The 16,490-nt window shown below is 45.5% G+C and overlaps 1 protein-coding gene across 1 annotated transcript in view; it reads right to left on the bottom strand.

Annotated features, from left to right (window-relative positions):
- Positions 1-16,490, bottom strand: part of greb1 (growth regulating estrogen receptor binding 1) — a 205,571-nt gene that overhangs the window by 144,101 nt on the left and 44,980 nt on the right. The gene's annotated exons all lie outside the window — the stretch shown is intronic.

Here is a 16,490-nt window from a genome sequence, read left to right as displayed (position 1 = left end):
CCCCTCTCCCCGCCCTGATCTTCCCCTCTCCCCACCCTGATCTTCCCCTCTCCCCCCCGATCTTCCCCTCTCCCCCCCGATCTTCCCCTCTCCCCCCCGATCTTCCCCTCTCCCCACCCCAATGTCCCCCTCTTCATCCCGATCTTCCCCCTCCCCCGCCTCGATCTTCCCTTCTCCCCCGCCCCGATCATCCATTCCAGCGCAAGATGACGTCTCGCTCGCTCTCTCTTTTTTTCTCTCCCCCACCCCTCGCGTTGCAGCTCCCAACGGCAGCCAGCCTGTCAACCCGCCACCATTGCAAAATCGACCCCTATATATGTGTGTAGCATTTATTTGCTTTTATTTTATTGATACTTTCTTCTCAAACAAAAATAATGTTGAAACAGATATTGGGGTAGAAATTGGTATGTATTACGCCATTTTTCAAGTGTAATTCGCGCAAGGTATACGAATTTAGCAGTGGGGCGACGTGTGCCCAAACTGTGGAGGCGTTGGTCCCACTGATAAACTCGTGGGGCCCATTTTCTAAAACAGGCTTTAGGCCCGCTGAAAATGTAAATTAGGGGCTTAATGCTTGTTAAAAGACACCATTTGTAAACTCGATGGGCCGACCCTGCTCAGGATTCTTCAGCGACCCTCACGACCATTAACGAGATTTAAGTTATTTTTTTAAATGTCAATAAATAACCCCTTCCTGGGGAACCAGAAGTGCCTCCACTGGCACTAGGGCAGTCCTGAACACTGTTGCCAGTCCCTGCTTGCGTTTCCCCTTTGCCCGATTGTCTCTCCCCCCTCACAGGGCCAACCTAAGGGGTGCTGTTGGGGTCGCAGCAGCCCAAATCGGTGTCCTATTCAACTGGGGATGTGCATCAGGCGTCTGTAGCTCGGCATTCTAATTTAAACGAGGCCCGAGGCCAAATTTCGATCAGACTTCGGGCCAACCTGTTCCGGCACAGAGGTCATTCCTTGCTCCCAGCTCGCCCAGCCTGGCGCTTTGCAATTTCCACCCTACTATGTTAGCATAAAGCTATTGTTGCACTGGATGGCTCGGCCAACATAATATTTTGAAAAATGTATTCATTAGAAGTGCTCTCAGTGGGTAAATGCACTGTGTGATATGGAGTTATTTCGATCAAGAAGGTTTGCATGTCTGATCCCAGGTCTGTGCTGAGGTAGCTGATAACAGCTGAGGCAGAGGTAGGGATCTTACGATTGGCTTCACTGCCCTCAGACTAGGAAGGAGGAAGATAAGCCAAGGCTCCCACGATCTAATCACTCTCCTGGGGATTCTCTACTGGGAAGTGCGTGCGTGTATACATCAGGTGAGGATAGGGTTGGGTTGTGATTCCCCTCGCCGGTGGAATAACGCTACCAGTGTCCCTGGTGACCAAGTGTGCAGGAAGTGTGTCCAGCTGCAGCTATTGGCTAACCACATTTCAGAGCTGGAGCTGGAGCTGTGGGTGGATTCGCTGTGGAGCATCTGTGATGCTGAGACTATCGTGGATAACACGTTCAGTGAGGTGGTCACACCGCAGGTAAAGATTACGCAGGCAGAAAGGAAATGGGTGACCGCCAGGCAGAGTAAAAGGACTAGGCAGGTAGAGCAGGAGTCCCCTGGGGCCATCTCCCTCTCAAACAGATATTTTGCTTTGGATACTGTTGGAGGAGATGGCTTATCAGGGGAAAGCAGCAAGAGCCAAGTTCGTGGCACCACGGGTAGCTCTGCTGCACAGGAGGGGAGGAAGAAGAGTGGCAGGGCTATAGTGATAGGGGATTCAATTGTAAGGGGAACAGATAGGCGTTTCTGTGGCCGCAAATGTGACTCCAGGATTGTATGTTGCCTCCCTGGTGCTGGGGTCAAGGATGTTGCGGAGCAGCTGCAAGACATTCTGGAGGGGGAGGGTGAAAAGCCAGTAGTCGTGGTCCACATCGGTACCAACGACATAGGTAAAAAATGGGATGAGGTCCTGCAAGGTGAATTTAAGGAGTTAGGCGATAAATTAAAAAGCAGGACTTCAAAGGTAGTGATCTCAGGATTACTACCAGTGCCATGTGCTAGTGAGTAGAGGAACAGGAGAATAGACCGGATGAATGCCTGGCTGCAGGGATGGTGTAGGAGGGAGGGATTTAGATTCCTGGGACATTGGGACCGGTTCTGGGGAAGGTGAGACCTGTACAAGCGGAACGGGTTACACCCGAGCAGGATCGGGACCAATGTCCTCGCGGGAGTGTTTGCTAGTGCTGTTGGGGAAGATTTAAACTAGAGTGGCAGGAGGATGGGAACCTGAGCGGGGAGTCAGAAGGGAGTAAAGTTGAGAGCAGCAAGAGAGGGGAAGACCCAGGGGAAATTTACAATACAAATAGTACAAACAGTTGTTCATGAACAAGTGAAAGTGAAAAGCGTAGAGCAGCAGAAAGTGTACTTTAGACACGACAGATAAAGTGAAAACTAGAAGGCGTAAGGCGATTAACCCAGCATCAAAGCTGAAGGTCAGGCTAGGGTGTGTGGCCCAACTAAGAGTTCCTACACCATCCCTGCAGCCAGGCATTCATCTGGTCTATTCTCCTGTTCCTTTACTCACTAGCACGTAGCACTGGTAGTAATCCTGAGATCACTACCTTTGAAGTCCTGCTTTTTAATTTATCTCCTAACTCCTTAAATTCACCTTGCAGGACCTCATCTCTTATGGGTTGAATTGAGAAATAGGAAAGGATCTAAGACTATAGTGGGAATTGTGTATAGGACCCCTGGCAGCAGCTCTGAAATGCTAGATTGTATAAATGCAGAGATTAGACAAGCGTGTAACAAAGTCATAGTGGTCTTAATGGGGGACTTTAACCTTCACATAGATTGGGAAAAGCAGACTAGCAACTGTCAGAAAGGTAGTGAATTTCTTGAGTGCGTTCGGGATAGTTTTCTACAGCAGTATGTCCGAGAGGCAACAAGGGGGCAAGCCATACTAGATTTAGTAATGAGTAATGAACCAGATTTAGTTAACGGCTTAACTGTACACGAACATCTATCCAATAGCGATCATAACATGTTCAATGTAGTGTTTGAAAGGGAAAAAAGTGAGTCAGCTGCTAAGATTCTAGACTTGGGTAAGGCCGACTTCAATGGGATAAGACAGAGACTGTCCACAGTAAACTGGGCAAATCTGTTAATGGGTAAAACGACTGATGATCAGTGGGAAATGTTTGAAGAAACATTTAACGTGATACAGAATCGGTTTATACCTCTGAGGGGCAAGAACTCTACTTGCCAAAAAAAACAGCCATGGACAACTAAAGAGATAAGGGACAGTATAAGATAAAAGGAAAGGGCATACAAAAAGGCAAAAAATGGCACAGATCCTGGCGAATGGGAAAGATACAAAGATCAACAAAGGGTCACAAAAGAGACAGTAAGAGCTACAAAAAGAGTGTATGAAAAGAAACTTGCAAGGGATATCAAAACCAACACAAAGAACTTTTATAGTTATATTAGGAAAAAGAGGGTGGTCAGGAGCAGTGTTGGCCCCTTAAAAACTGAAAGTGGGGATATTGTCATTGACAATGGGCAAATGGCGGACATGTTGAACAATTACTTTGCGTCAGTATTTATAGTAGAAAAAGAGGATAGCATGCCGGAAATCCCAAGAAAACTAATATTGAATCGGAGACAGGGGCTCGATAAAATTAATATAAGTAAAGCAACAGTAATGAAGAAAGTAATAGCACTAAAGAGTGACAAATCCCAAGGACCAGATGGTTTCCATCCCAGGGTTTTAAAGGAAGTAGGTGAGCACATTGCAGATGTCCTAACTATAATCTTTCAAAGTTCTCCAAATTCAGGAACTGTCCCTCTGGATTGGAAAATTGCACATTTCACTCCACTTTTTAAGAAAGGAGAGAGAGGGAAACCAGGGAATTATAGACCAGTTAGCCTAACATCTGTTGTGGGGAAAATGCTGGAGTCTATAACTAAGGATAGAGAGACTGAACACCTCGAGAATTTTCAGTTAATCAGAGAGAGCCAGCATGGATTTGTGAAAGGTAGGTCATGCCTGACAAACCTGATTGAATTTTTTGAAGAGATGACTAAAGTAGTGGACAGGGGAATGTCAATGGATGTTATTTATGTGGACTTCCAGAAGGCATTTGATAAGGTCCCACACATAAGTGACTGTTAGCTAAGATAGAAGCCCATGGAATCGAGGGAAAAGTAAGGACTTGGTTAGGAAGTTGGCTGAGCGAAAGGCGACAGAGAGTAGGGATAATGGGTAGGTACTCACATTGGCAGGATGTGACTAGTGGAGTCCCGCAGGGATGTGTCTTGCGGCCTCAATTATTCACAATATTAATTAACGACTTAGATGAAGGCATAGAAAGTCTCATATCTAAGTTTGCCGATGACACAAAGATTGGTGGCATTGTAAGCAGTGTGGACGAAAACATAAAATTACAAAGCGATATTGATAGATTAGGTGAATGGGCAAAACTGTGGCAAATGGAATTCAATGTAGACAAATGTGAGGTCATCCACTTTGGATCAAAAACAGGGTACTTTCTAAATGGTAAAAAGTTAAAAACAGTGGATGTCCAAAGGGACCTAGGGGTTCCGGTACATAGATCATTGAAGTGTCATGAACAGGTGCAGAAAATAATCAATAAGGCTAATGGAATGCTGGCCTTTATATCTGGAGGACTAGAGTACAAGGGGGCAGAAGTTATGCTGCAGCTATACAAAACCCTGGTTAGACCGCACCTGGAGTACCGTGAGCAGTTCTGGGCACCGCACCTTTGGAAGGACATATTGGCCTTGGAAGGAATGCAGCCTCGGTTTACTAGAATGATACACGGACTTCAAGGGTTAAGTTACGAGGAGAGATTACACAAATTGGGGTTGTATTCTCTGGAGTTTCGAAGGTTAAGGGGTAATCTGATCTAAGTTTATGAGATGTTAAGGAGAACGAATAGGGTGGATAGAGAGAAACTTTTTCCGCTGGTTGGGGATTCTAGGAGTAGGGGGCACAGTCTAAAAATTAGAGCCAGACCTTTCAGGAGCGAGATTAGGAAACATTTCTACACACAAAGGGTGGTAGAAGTTTGGAACTCTCTTCCGCAATCGGCAATTGATACTAGTTCAATTGCTAAATTTAAATGTGAGATAGATAGCTTTTTGGCAACCAAAGGTATTAAGGGATATGGGCCAAAGGCAGGTATATGGAGTTAGGTCACAGATCAGCCATGATCTTATCAAATGGCGGAGCATGCATGAGGGGCTGAATGGCCTACTCTTGTTCCTATGTTCCTGTTCCTATGTTCCTAATTGCCTAGGCTTACACATTAAAGATGGCCATTTGTGCAAGGTACCATAGACCTCCTGGCATCGATGGTGCTGCACAGCATTATGAAGAAAGGAAGGGAAAAAAATTGGAGATTAACTATTTTAAGCATATTGTCTTGTTTGATATCAAGCTAGTCCTATTACAGCTCTGCTTGATATCGCATTCGCTGTTTGTCTTGTAACTGAGTACATCATTCAGCCTAGTTTCCATGAATACAGAACATTGCTACCTTTTAAGTCAGGAAGCTTTTTTCAAAAGACATTGGAAAATCGGTATTTTATCATGCATTGTAGCTTTATGCGAGGTTTAGAAGGACAAATTAATGATTATGAGCTGAAATAAAAGTTTAAAGCAGAATCTATATGACAGAGATTCTGTGCTAAAACTGTTTACGTGAGCTTTTCATGCTACTATGCTTCTATAGCATCCATGCAACACAGACAATCGTTACAAGACGAACTGTATGTGCTCAGAACATCCAACTTGTCTCATGTTAAAAAATGCTGCAATTTCCAAAAATTTAATTTTTTTTAATTCTGGAGATTTTCTGCACAATTACAGAGGGAGTGGGATTGATGGGAGCTGAAGCAAATCTTCACATACGCTACATAAATGCAAGTGCTGTCAACCTTACATCCAATGGCCTGGAATTCCATCACACCCAAAAATGGGCCCGCAGGGGTTGGGACCACATGAATTGCACGCACCTGTTCATGTGGTCCCAGGCGGCATGTTAAATTCGTGCTGGGACCTCACTAAAATGATTCAAGTGTGCAGACACCGCCACCCTCGCTATTCATTGGATGCATGCCTGATTTCGCCGAGTGAGGGGAGGGGGGGCGGAGAGGGGGCTAGAAATCGGGTGTCTCTGATGCTCAGTCTGTTCTCGTGCAGAGCCACAGGAGTGCTGAGGACCAGTCCCAGGACAGTGGCCGTGGCTCCATGGGAGAGGAACCTGCTGTCCAATCAGCATGAAAGCATGACTGCACCCCTGGACCCCCACTCCTCCAGTACCCTTGTTAGTGTCACACAGCCAGCTAGGTCAGACTGCCCTGGCCCATGCCGATATGCTGCAGTTTGCAGCCAGGCCCCCAAGTCCCAGAGCTGCTCACAGTTGCCCACCACAGCCATCTGAAATGTCCTCAATGGAAGCTCAGCAGCCTTCCACATCCCAAGCTGTAGCCACTGGGGAAACACTTTGTAGGAATACTAGGATAGGTAAACAAGCACACAAGACAGGCACTCAGGGGTTGCTCAATGGTGATTCTTAATTATTGCTGTTAACTGTTAGATACAGATGGAATTGAGTTGTATGATAAATTTGTTCTGGATTTGGTATTGGTGTAAGAACATAAGAAATAGGAGCAGGAGTAGGCCATATGGCCCCTCGAGCCTGCACCGTCGTTCAATCAGATCATGGCTGACCTCAACTCCATTTTCCTGCCCTATATCCATATCCCTTGATTCCCCTAGAGTCCAAAAATCTATCTATCTCAGCCTTGAATATACTCAATGACTCAGCATCCACAGCTCTCTGGAGTACAGAATTTCAAAGACTCACAAACCTCTGAGTGAAGAAATTCCTCCTCATCTCAGTCTTAAATGGCCAACCCCTTATCCTGAGACTATGCCCTCTAGTTCGAGACTCTCCAGCCAAGGGAAACAATCTCTCAGCATCTACCCTGTCAAGCCCCCTCAAAATCTTATTGTTTCAATGAGATCACCTCTCATTCTTCTAAACTCCAGAATATAGGCCCATTCTGCTCAACCTCTCCTCATAGGACAACCCTCTCATCCCAGGAATTAATCTAGTGAACCTTCGATGCACCGTCTCTAAGGCAAGTATATCATTCCTTAGATAAGGCAGTACTCCAGGTGAGGTCTCACCAAAGCCCTGTACAACTGTAGTAGGACTTCCTTACTCTTGTACTCCAACCCCCTTGCAATAAAGGCCAACAGGCCATTTGCTTTCCTAATTGCTTGCTGTATCTGCATGCTAATTTTGTGTGTTTCTTGTACAAGGGCATCCAAGTCTCTCTGGACACCAACATATAATAGTTTCTCACCATTTAAAAAGTTTTCTGTCTTTCTATTCCTCCTGCCAAAGTGAATAACCTCACATTTCCCCACATTATACTCCATCTGCCACCTTCTTGCCCACTCAATAAATCTGTCCATATCCCTTTGCAGACTCTTTGTGTCCTCCTCACAGCTTACTTTACCACCTGGCTTTGTATCGTCAGCAAACTTGGATACATTACACTCGGTCCCTTCATCTAAGTCATTAATATAGATTGTAAATAGCTGAGGCCAAAGCACCAATCCTTGCGGCACCCCATTAGTTACAGCCTGCCAACCTGAAAATGACCCCTTTGTCCCTATTCTCTGTTTTCTGACCGTTAACCAATCCTCTATCCATGCTAATATGTTACCCCAACCCTCTGTGCCCTTATCTTGCGTAACAACCTTTTATGTGGCACCTTATCGAATGCCTTTTGATAATCAAAATGTACTACATCCACTGGTTCCCCTTTATCTACCCTGCTGGTTACATCCTCAAAAATACATTTGTCAAACACGATTTTCCTTTCATAAAACCATGTTGACTCTGCCTAATCATATTATGATTTTCTAAGTGCCCTGTCACCACTTTGTTAATAATGGATTCCAGCATTTTCCCGACGACTGATGTCAGGCTAACTGGCCTGTAGTTCCCTGTTTTCTCTCTCCCTCCTTTCTTGAATAGTGGGGTTACATTTGCTTCCTTCCAATCCGCTGGGACCGTTCCAGAATCTAGGGAATTTTGGAAGATCATAACCAATGTATCCATTATCTCTGCAGCCACCTCTTTTAGAACCCTTGGATGTAGGCCATCAGGTCCAGGGGATTTATTGGCTTTTAGTCCCATTAGTTTCTCTGGTACTTCTTCTCGACTGATATTAATTACTTTATATTTGTACATTTATATTTGTCGTGAAGTGACAGCAAGACTCAGAAGGCTGGACTGAAGGAAGACAATGGGATGGTGGTGATAAGGTTTGTGGGATTGTTGGCGTACTGGGGATGGGAAGGATGGTTCACATGAAGCTTCATTGATCTATGAGAGCTCTGGCAGCTAAAGGCACTGGTGGTCGACGTCGTTCCTGCTCTTCCTCCTCCTCATGCTGCTCCTCCTCCTGCTTCTGCTGCACTTCTTGCTTCTTCGGTGGTGATAGGGCTGGTCCCTGATGAAGGCAAAGTTATGTAGCAGATAACCACAAATCTGGATACGCGCTCAGTGCTGTACTGCAAAGCTCCTCAAACTGTCCAGGCAGCGGAAACATTGCATGAGCATGCCAATTGTCTGCTCGATAACGTTTCTGGTGGGAGTAAGGCTCTCGTTGTAGGTCAGCTCTGCAGCTGTGCCAGGGTTCCTGATAGGAGTCATAAGCCAAGTGTGAAAGGGATAACCCTTGTCACCCAGTAGCCAGCCTGTAACCTGATGGCTTGGTTGGAACAAAGGCGACACAGAGGACTGACGATGGATTAATGAACCATGACTGCTGCTAGGAAACCGGGCACAGACTTGCATGATGTGTTGCCTGTGGTTGCAAACCAGCTGGACGTTGAGGGAGTAGAATCACTTTCTATTGACAAAGATGCCAGGCTGGTGATTGGGAGCATGCAAGACAACATGAGTGCAGTCTATAGTACCATAGAACCTGGGGAAGCCTGCCATGCACTCGAAGCCTAGTGCTCTATCATCCCTCTTTACTCTGTCCATAGGGAAAGGGATGGAGTTATTCCTCCCGATGTAGAAAGCCTCAGTGATCCTGTTACAATGGTGAACTGCGAACTGCGAGATGTTGCTGATGTCACCTGCTACAGCCTCAAAGGAGCCTGTGGCATGAAAGTTCTGGGTGACGGTGACCTTAACAGCCACAGGCAGTGCTGTCCATGCCCTGGTACAAGGCTCGAGTTGTGGCTGCAGCAAGTGATGTAGGTCAATGACAGCCTCCTTTGTGAAGAGGAGGTGTCGGAGACATCGCTCCTCCGAGAAGTTCATGTAGGAGACGTGTTCCCTGAAGACCCGCTGTGGGTATGGCCTTCTATACAGTACCCTCGTCCTCCTTCTGCGAGCTGCTCCTGCTCTTTGCTGTCTTCCTTGCTGCTCCCCCTCCTCCTCCGGCCCCAAAGGCAGCCCTATCAGGCCATGCAAGACTACAGTACAACTGTTTAGAAGGCAGCCAAAAACAGTGCAATGCCAGCAAAATCTTCTTCTCGGCAGTCAGAATGAAGTTTTCAGTCAGAAAACAGGCCAAAAAATGCACAGCAGTTAACTAGCAGCCTCAAATGACAAACCAGCAACTAACCTGTCTGTAGTGGATGAGCCCTTTAAATAGCGCTGCTGAAGGGTCCTTCCTGCCTGTTAGTGCCACGAGTTGCTGGGCGAGTTTATTACATGGCGAATCCGGCACTGGGGCAGATCAATATTATTGCAGCTCTGGCCTTGCTACTGTTCCTTTCTGATAGGAATCTACTTTCTTCCCCTATCCCTTTAAACAGTATTATAATTTTGTTTACATTTTCTTCAGTTTTTTTATTTCACATTGGAACTGAATTCATAGCCCCAAAGTGGACTCTACAAAATCCTTGCAAAACTGTATTGTTACTTTTCACCTTAGCCTTTTTACAATGTTAAATGTAACTACACTATTGTTCTTTAGCCACATCTAAGTTAAAAAAATCAGTTGTGGCGAAATGCTGAACAGTCAAGCCCTGAAATTGCAGGTCTCCGCTTCGAGAAGAAAATTGGGAGGGCTGCAAACTGGGCACACTGACCTCTACACCAATTCTCCAATCTGTGCTCGTCAAGTAAGACTCCATACTGGGAACAGAGTTTCACAATTTCAGGGATTATAACTTATGAAACATCCACTCCAGCACCTGTTTCACATTAAAAAGCAATCACTTGTTACCGCAACAGAATTGCTTGTTACATTTCTGCCTTTCTGTTATCCCTGGTCTGTCCATCTCACCTTCAGGATACTGAAAATGATTATCACATCACAATTTTCCTGCAGACTCTCTTAGTCACGTAAACAGCTTTTAGGCTCCTGAACAAGGGCAGCTCACAATAACATTGTGCAGATGGTTAATTGCTTAGGTTACTACAGCTGATCTTTCAGAATAAAGGTTAGCCTTGTTGTGTTCCGAGGCTTGAAGCTAGCCATATAATGGGGAGCATAGAAAATCATAATACGATTAGGCAGAGTCAACATTGTTTTATGAAAGGGGAATCGTGTTTAACAAATCTATTAGAGTTCTTTGAGGATGTAACTAGCAGGGTAGATAAAGGGGAACCAGTGGATATAGTATATTTGAATTTCCAAAAGACATTCAATAAGGTGCCACATAAAAGGCTGTTACGCAAGATAGGGCTCATGAGGTTGGGGGTAATATATTAGCATGGATAGAGGGTTGGTTAACGGACAGAAAACAGAGAATAGGGATAAACGAGTCATTTTCAGTTTGGCAGGCTGTATCTAGTAGGGTGCTGCAAGGATCAGTGCTTGGGCCTCAGCCATTTATATTATATATCAATGACCTAGTTGAAGGGACCGAGTGTAATGTATCCAATTTTGCTGATGATACAAAGCTAGGTGGGAAAGTAAGCTGTGAGAAGGACACAAAGAGTCTGCAAAGGGATAGAGACCGGTTAAGTGAGTGGGCAAGAAGGTGGTAGATGGGGTATAATGTGTATGAGGAGAGATTGGGTCGACTAGGCCTGCAATCACTAGATCATTGAAACGTATAAAATTCTGACAGGGCTAGACAGACTGGATGCAGGGAGGATGCTTCCCCTGGCTGGGGGGTCTAAAACAAGGGGTCACAGTCTCAGGATATGGGGTAGGACTGAGATGAGGAGAAATCTCTTCACTCAGAGGGTGGTGAACCTGTGGAATTCTCTACCACAGAAAGATATGGAAGCTGAGTCAATGAATATATTTAAGGAGGAGATTTATAGACACAGAAGGCATCAAGGGGTATGGGGAGAAAGCGGGAATGTGGTATTGAGATCGAGGATAGAAAATAATCAATAAGGCTAATAGAATGCTGGCCTTTATATCTAGAGGACTCGAGTACAAGGGGGCAGAAGTTATGCTGTAGCTATACAAAACCCTGGTTAGACCTCACCTGGAGTACTGTGAGCAGTTCTGGGCACCGCACCTTCGGAAGGACATATTGGCCTTGGAGGGAGTGCAGCGTAGGTTTACTAGAATGATACCCGGACTTCAAGGGTTAAGTTACGAGGAGAGATTACACAAATTGGGGTTGTATTCTCTGGAGTTTCGAAGGTTAAGGGGTGATCTGATCGAAGTTTATAAGATATTAAGGGGAACGGATAGGGTGGGTAGAGAGAAACTATTTCCGCTGGTTGGGAATTCTCGGAGTGGGGGACACAGTCTAAAAATTAGAGCCAGACCTTTCAGGAGCAAGATTAGAAAATATTTCTACACACGAAGGGTGATAGAAGTTTGGAACTCTCTTCTGCAAACGCCAATTGATACTAGCTCAATTGCTAAATTTAAATCTGAGATAGATAGCTTTTTGGCAACCAAAGGTATTAAGGGATATAGGCCAAAGGCAGGTATATGGAGTTAGATCACAGATCAGCCAGGATCTTATCAAATGGCAGAGCAGGCACGAGGGGCTGAATGGCTTACTCCTGTTCCTATGTCCCTATTATTGAATGATATTGAATGGCACAGCAGGCTCGAAGGGCCGAATGGCCTACTCCTGCTCCTATTTTCTATGTTTCTATGTGGGGAAATGTGAGGTTATTCACTTTGGTAGGAAGAATAGAAAAGCAGAATATTTTTTAAATGGTGAGAAACATGAAATGTTGGTGTTCAGAGAGATCTGGATGTCCTCGTACAAGAAACACAGGAAGTTATCATGCAGGTACTGCAAGCATTTAGGAAGGCAAATGGAATGTTGGTCTTTATTGCAAGGGGGTTGGAGTACAAGAGTAAGGAAGTCTTACTACAATTGTACAAGGCTTTGGTGAGACCACACCTGGAGTACTGTGCACAGTTTTGGTCTCCATATCTGAGGAAGGATATACTTGCCTTAGAGCCAGTCCAACGAAGATTCACTAGATTGATTCCTGGGATGAGAGGGTTGTCCTATGATGAGAGATTGAGTAAAATGGGCCTATACTCTCTGGAGTTTAGAAGAATGAGAGGTGATCTCAGTGAAACATATAAGATTCAGAGGGGACTTGACAGGGTCAATGCTGAGAGATTGTTTCCCCTGGCTAGAGAGTCTAGAAACAGGGGCACAGTCTCAAAATAAGGGGTCGGCCATTTAAGACTAAGAGGAGGAATTTCTTCACTCAGAGGGCTGTGAATCTTTGTAATTCTCGACCACAAAGGGTTGTGGATGCTGAGTCGTTGAGGCTGAGATAGATAGATTTTTGGACTCTAGGGGAATCAAGGGATATGGGGAAAGGGCAGGAAAGTGGAGTTGAGGTCGAAGATCAGCCATGATCTTAATGAATGGCAGAGCAGCTCAAGGGGCTGTATGGCCTACTCCTGCTCCTGTTTCTTATGTTCTTATGTTCTTATTAGCATATCGATAAGCGTCCTCCCCCCTCCTCCAACGATGCAAAAATGGTTACAAACGCAAAGACTATGGAGAGCCATTGTATGTCCAAATTTATCCGAATGATTGTACTTTTTTAGTTACCCAAACGAAATGACCGCAAAAAGAAAATCAAACAAAACTGGGGGTCATGGATGAACATGAAATGGGCCCACAGAAATCAGTAATTGCTTATTCATTACATCGAGAACCAAATGGTGCGACAAAGCAAAATCACTGCAAGTGCTCCTCAAAAACTGTGAATATATACTCATTATTGATATTTAATAAAATTATGCAATTGTTAAAAATTGTATATTTTTTATGTTTTAACTTTTCCCCATATCAGTAAATAGCTTCTGTTTCAATCAAATGAAATATTCCTTTGGAACAAGTAAAAACAGAAATTGCTAGAGGGCTCCTAATTCAGAACACAAGAGGAAACGATTGTATCACTCCACTTTCAATGATATTTTTTTCAAATTGATGCCAGTTGCTGGTTCAAAATTTTAACTCACAGTACAGCAACCATTTTTTCCTGGCTTTCTGGCTAGGTGCGAGAATAAGGGTAGACAGACCTTATCCTCTTACGCTCTACTCCTGGCTGCGCCACAATGTTTCCATCCCCCAGTGATGGCGGAATTGATTTTTATTTTTGCTCCTTTCTCAGCATGCTCACGAAACCCATAAGTAAGCCGACTTCTAAAATGGTCAAAGTGCTTCTGGCCTTTGACTGGAGAGGGGCTGGAGTCATACCCACGTTTTAGCGCTGCTTTTTCCCATTTCCAAACGTATTTTCAACGTGGATGACATGTTTCTGGAAATACTGCTACAGGGTATGAGCACTGAGAGTGCTCCTCAATAACAGTCTCACAAATGCTTGTGTTCAAAGTAAGGTAAGTCAAGATTTTCTCTTCCCAGCGAAAATGTTGGGCTATAAATTGGGCCACATAGCGTCCATTTTGTAGGCACTATGCGGCCTCCTAAGGACCCAAAATGGCGTCCGGGATGCGGGCACACACTTCGAGTGTGACCTGCACCAGATGCCACCTCGATAAAGGTGTTTGCGCACGCGCAGATAACGAACGCCGGCTGCATGTAAAGTAGGGAGAATATGCGGTAGATCAGTGTGCAACACTGATTTAAAGGGACAGGTGCGATTTTGGAACTCAACGCACCAGCCAACGCATTGTCTTAACCATGCACAGCTGAACAGATCGTAAACAGCCTGGAGGACCCACCACCAGTGCTATTTAAAGGGATCATGGAGGAGTTACAGCTTCGTGGCTGGATTATTGCTTCTGGCTGCTGATGCATTTACATCTGTTTTTGGAGGTCTCGTATACTTGAATACTAGGACTAGAGGACATAGCCTAAAAATTAGAGCCAGGACTTACAGGAGTGAAGTTAGAAAACGCTTCTACACGCAAAGAGTGGTAGAAGTTTGGAACGCTCTTCTGCAAATGGCAGTTGATGCTCGCTCAATTGTTAATTTTAAATCTGAGATTGATAGATTTCTGAGAACCAAGGGTATTAAGGGATATGGGGCTACGGCGGGTATATGGAGTTAGGTCACAGATCAACCACGATCTCAATGAATGGCGGAACAGGCTCGAGGGGCTAAATGGCCGACTCCTGTTCCTATCTTCCTATAATAAATTTTCAACACTCTACAAGGATTGGGCTGGCTAGCTGACAGGCAACAGCAAGAGCACTGGCAGAGGTGGGACAGGAATGCTGTCATCCTGAGAAAGGACAGCAGGTTCATGTTCCATGGAGTCACTGTCACTTGCTGCCTCCTGTTATGTTGTGCCACCTTCTCCTACAAGAAAGCACGACGTGTGTTGGTGAGTGTCCTGCAAGATGTTTGAATAGCTGCCAGTGTGTGTGGCCTGTGAGTTGTGGGTGGGCGGCTTGCAACAGTGGTAATGTGTGAGGGTGAGAGGAAGCATCTGATTGGCAGAGTTGAGTACTGATTGAAAGAGTTTGTTGGTTTGTGGGTGATGGGGGTGTAGTGCGTGGAGCAGTGGATGCAGCTAGTGGTTCAGTTGGTAGGAGATGCCACTTGACAGCTGACCTCATTCACCTTGACCGCTCGTGTCAAAGCATTGAACTTCTTCCTGCACTACGTCCATGCTCATGGTGCTGTGCGCCTGACATTGACTTTGTCCCCAACTGCCTCGGGAGCGTATGCCTGGAGGGCCTCTGCATTCCGCCCCCCCCTCGCCCCCCTGCGGATATAGGATGCCTTTCGTTCTGTTCACCTCTTGCACCGATGCCTCGAGTGCTTCATTCGAGAACCTTGGTGCATGCTCTCTCACAGGCCTGGTGCAAACTCAGATCAGCAGATTGACGAGGTCTGGCACGCAGATTGGAGGATGTGGGATTTAGTAGTGCGCAACCTTTATTTAACGTTTTAACATAACTCAACAGTTTGTAAACATAGGGAGCTGAATCTGTGTTTTATGTGTGTGATGTCTGATCTCCGTTCAGACTCCATGCGGACCCATATCTTATATTTTTTTAATAAGAGGTGCAGACTGCCTTTAAGTGGTACTAGCTACTCACGATGTTGGGGCCTCCCTGCTGGTGAGCAGCCACTCAACAGCGCAGCTAGGTCTGGATGCTCATAGCAATCAGCTAATTCACCAGGCAGCATGAATTTTATGTGCTGCCTGCATCTCAACAACGGGGTGCGGGTTAATCGCGGGTTAACTGCCACCCACGCCCGTTTTCGGGGGTTATCCAATATAACCCCCCCTTGTTTTGTTACTGTGCCGTGCACCATCTGGTGGGCCACTTGTGAGCTGACTTAACTTAATTCCAGCCGTGAATAAATGATTACACTAAAAAGTAAAACTGAAGAAAATAAAGAACTTGTGTATTCCTAATACAAGTTCCCCTGAGCTACAGTCTGCTATTTTATATTTTTTAGTTTCTCAATGGACACGAATTTAAGTTGACAGCTTATAATTTGAAGATGTGGGCCCCGATTTTAACTATGGGCCAGTTTTCAGCAGGTAAATAGCGGTGAGTTAGAAAATCACCCAGGCATAGTTTAACCCCTGGGTCTCATTTAAATCCCGCCAGCCAACTTCCCACCTGTTCCGGGTGGAAAATCGGTGGGAAAATTGAGTGGCCCGGAGACCACCCACCAACAACAGGTAAGTGGCAGGATCAGCTGCCGGGACATCCTGTGGGAGTCCTGTGATTGGGGCGGGGGTGAGTTCAAAGGAGAGGAGATCCAAGCTTTCCTTGTGCGGTGTGGAGGAGCACTCCTGTCCCTCTTGGCCCCACAAGGAAAGTTTTAAATAAATGCGAAATTACCTTTTTCGGCACGTTTTGGCCCCAATCCTCTTCACCACTTTACACTCAGCCCGCCTGGTTAAAATTGTAATCAGATCCCAATGACACATCACCGGGAACCCGACACGCGTATGTTAAAAAGGACCCTGCTGGCTTTGTGAGTAACCTGGGTGATTTTAACTTCCCGCCTAGCAGGTAGGGTTAAAATCGCCCTCTTGGATACTTTTA

The sequence above is a fragment of the Heptranchias perlo genome, chromosome 5, assembly GCF_035084215.1.
Source record: "Heptranchias perlo isolate sHepPer1 chromosome 5, sHepPer1.hap1, whole genome shotgun sequence".
NCBI classification, from domain to species: domain Eukaryota; kingdom Metazoa; phylum Chordata; class Chondrichthyes; order Hexanchiformes; family Hexanchidae; genus Heptranchias; species Heptranchias perlo.
The sequence above is the reverse complement of the archived record's forward strand: the minus strand, read 5'-3'. Positions and strand labels throughout refer to the sequence as shown.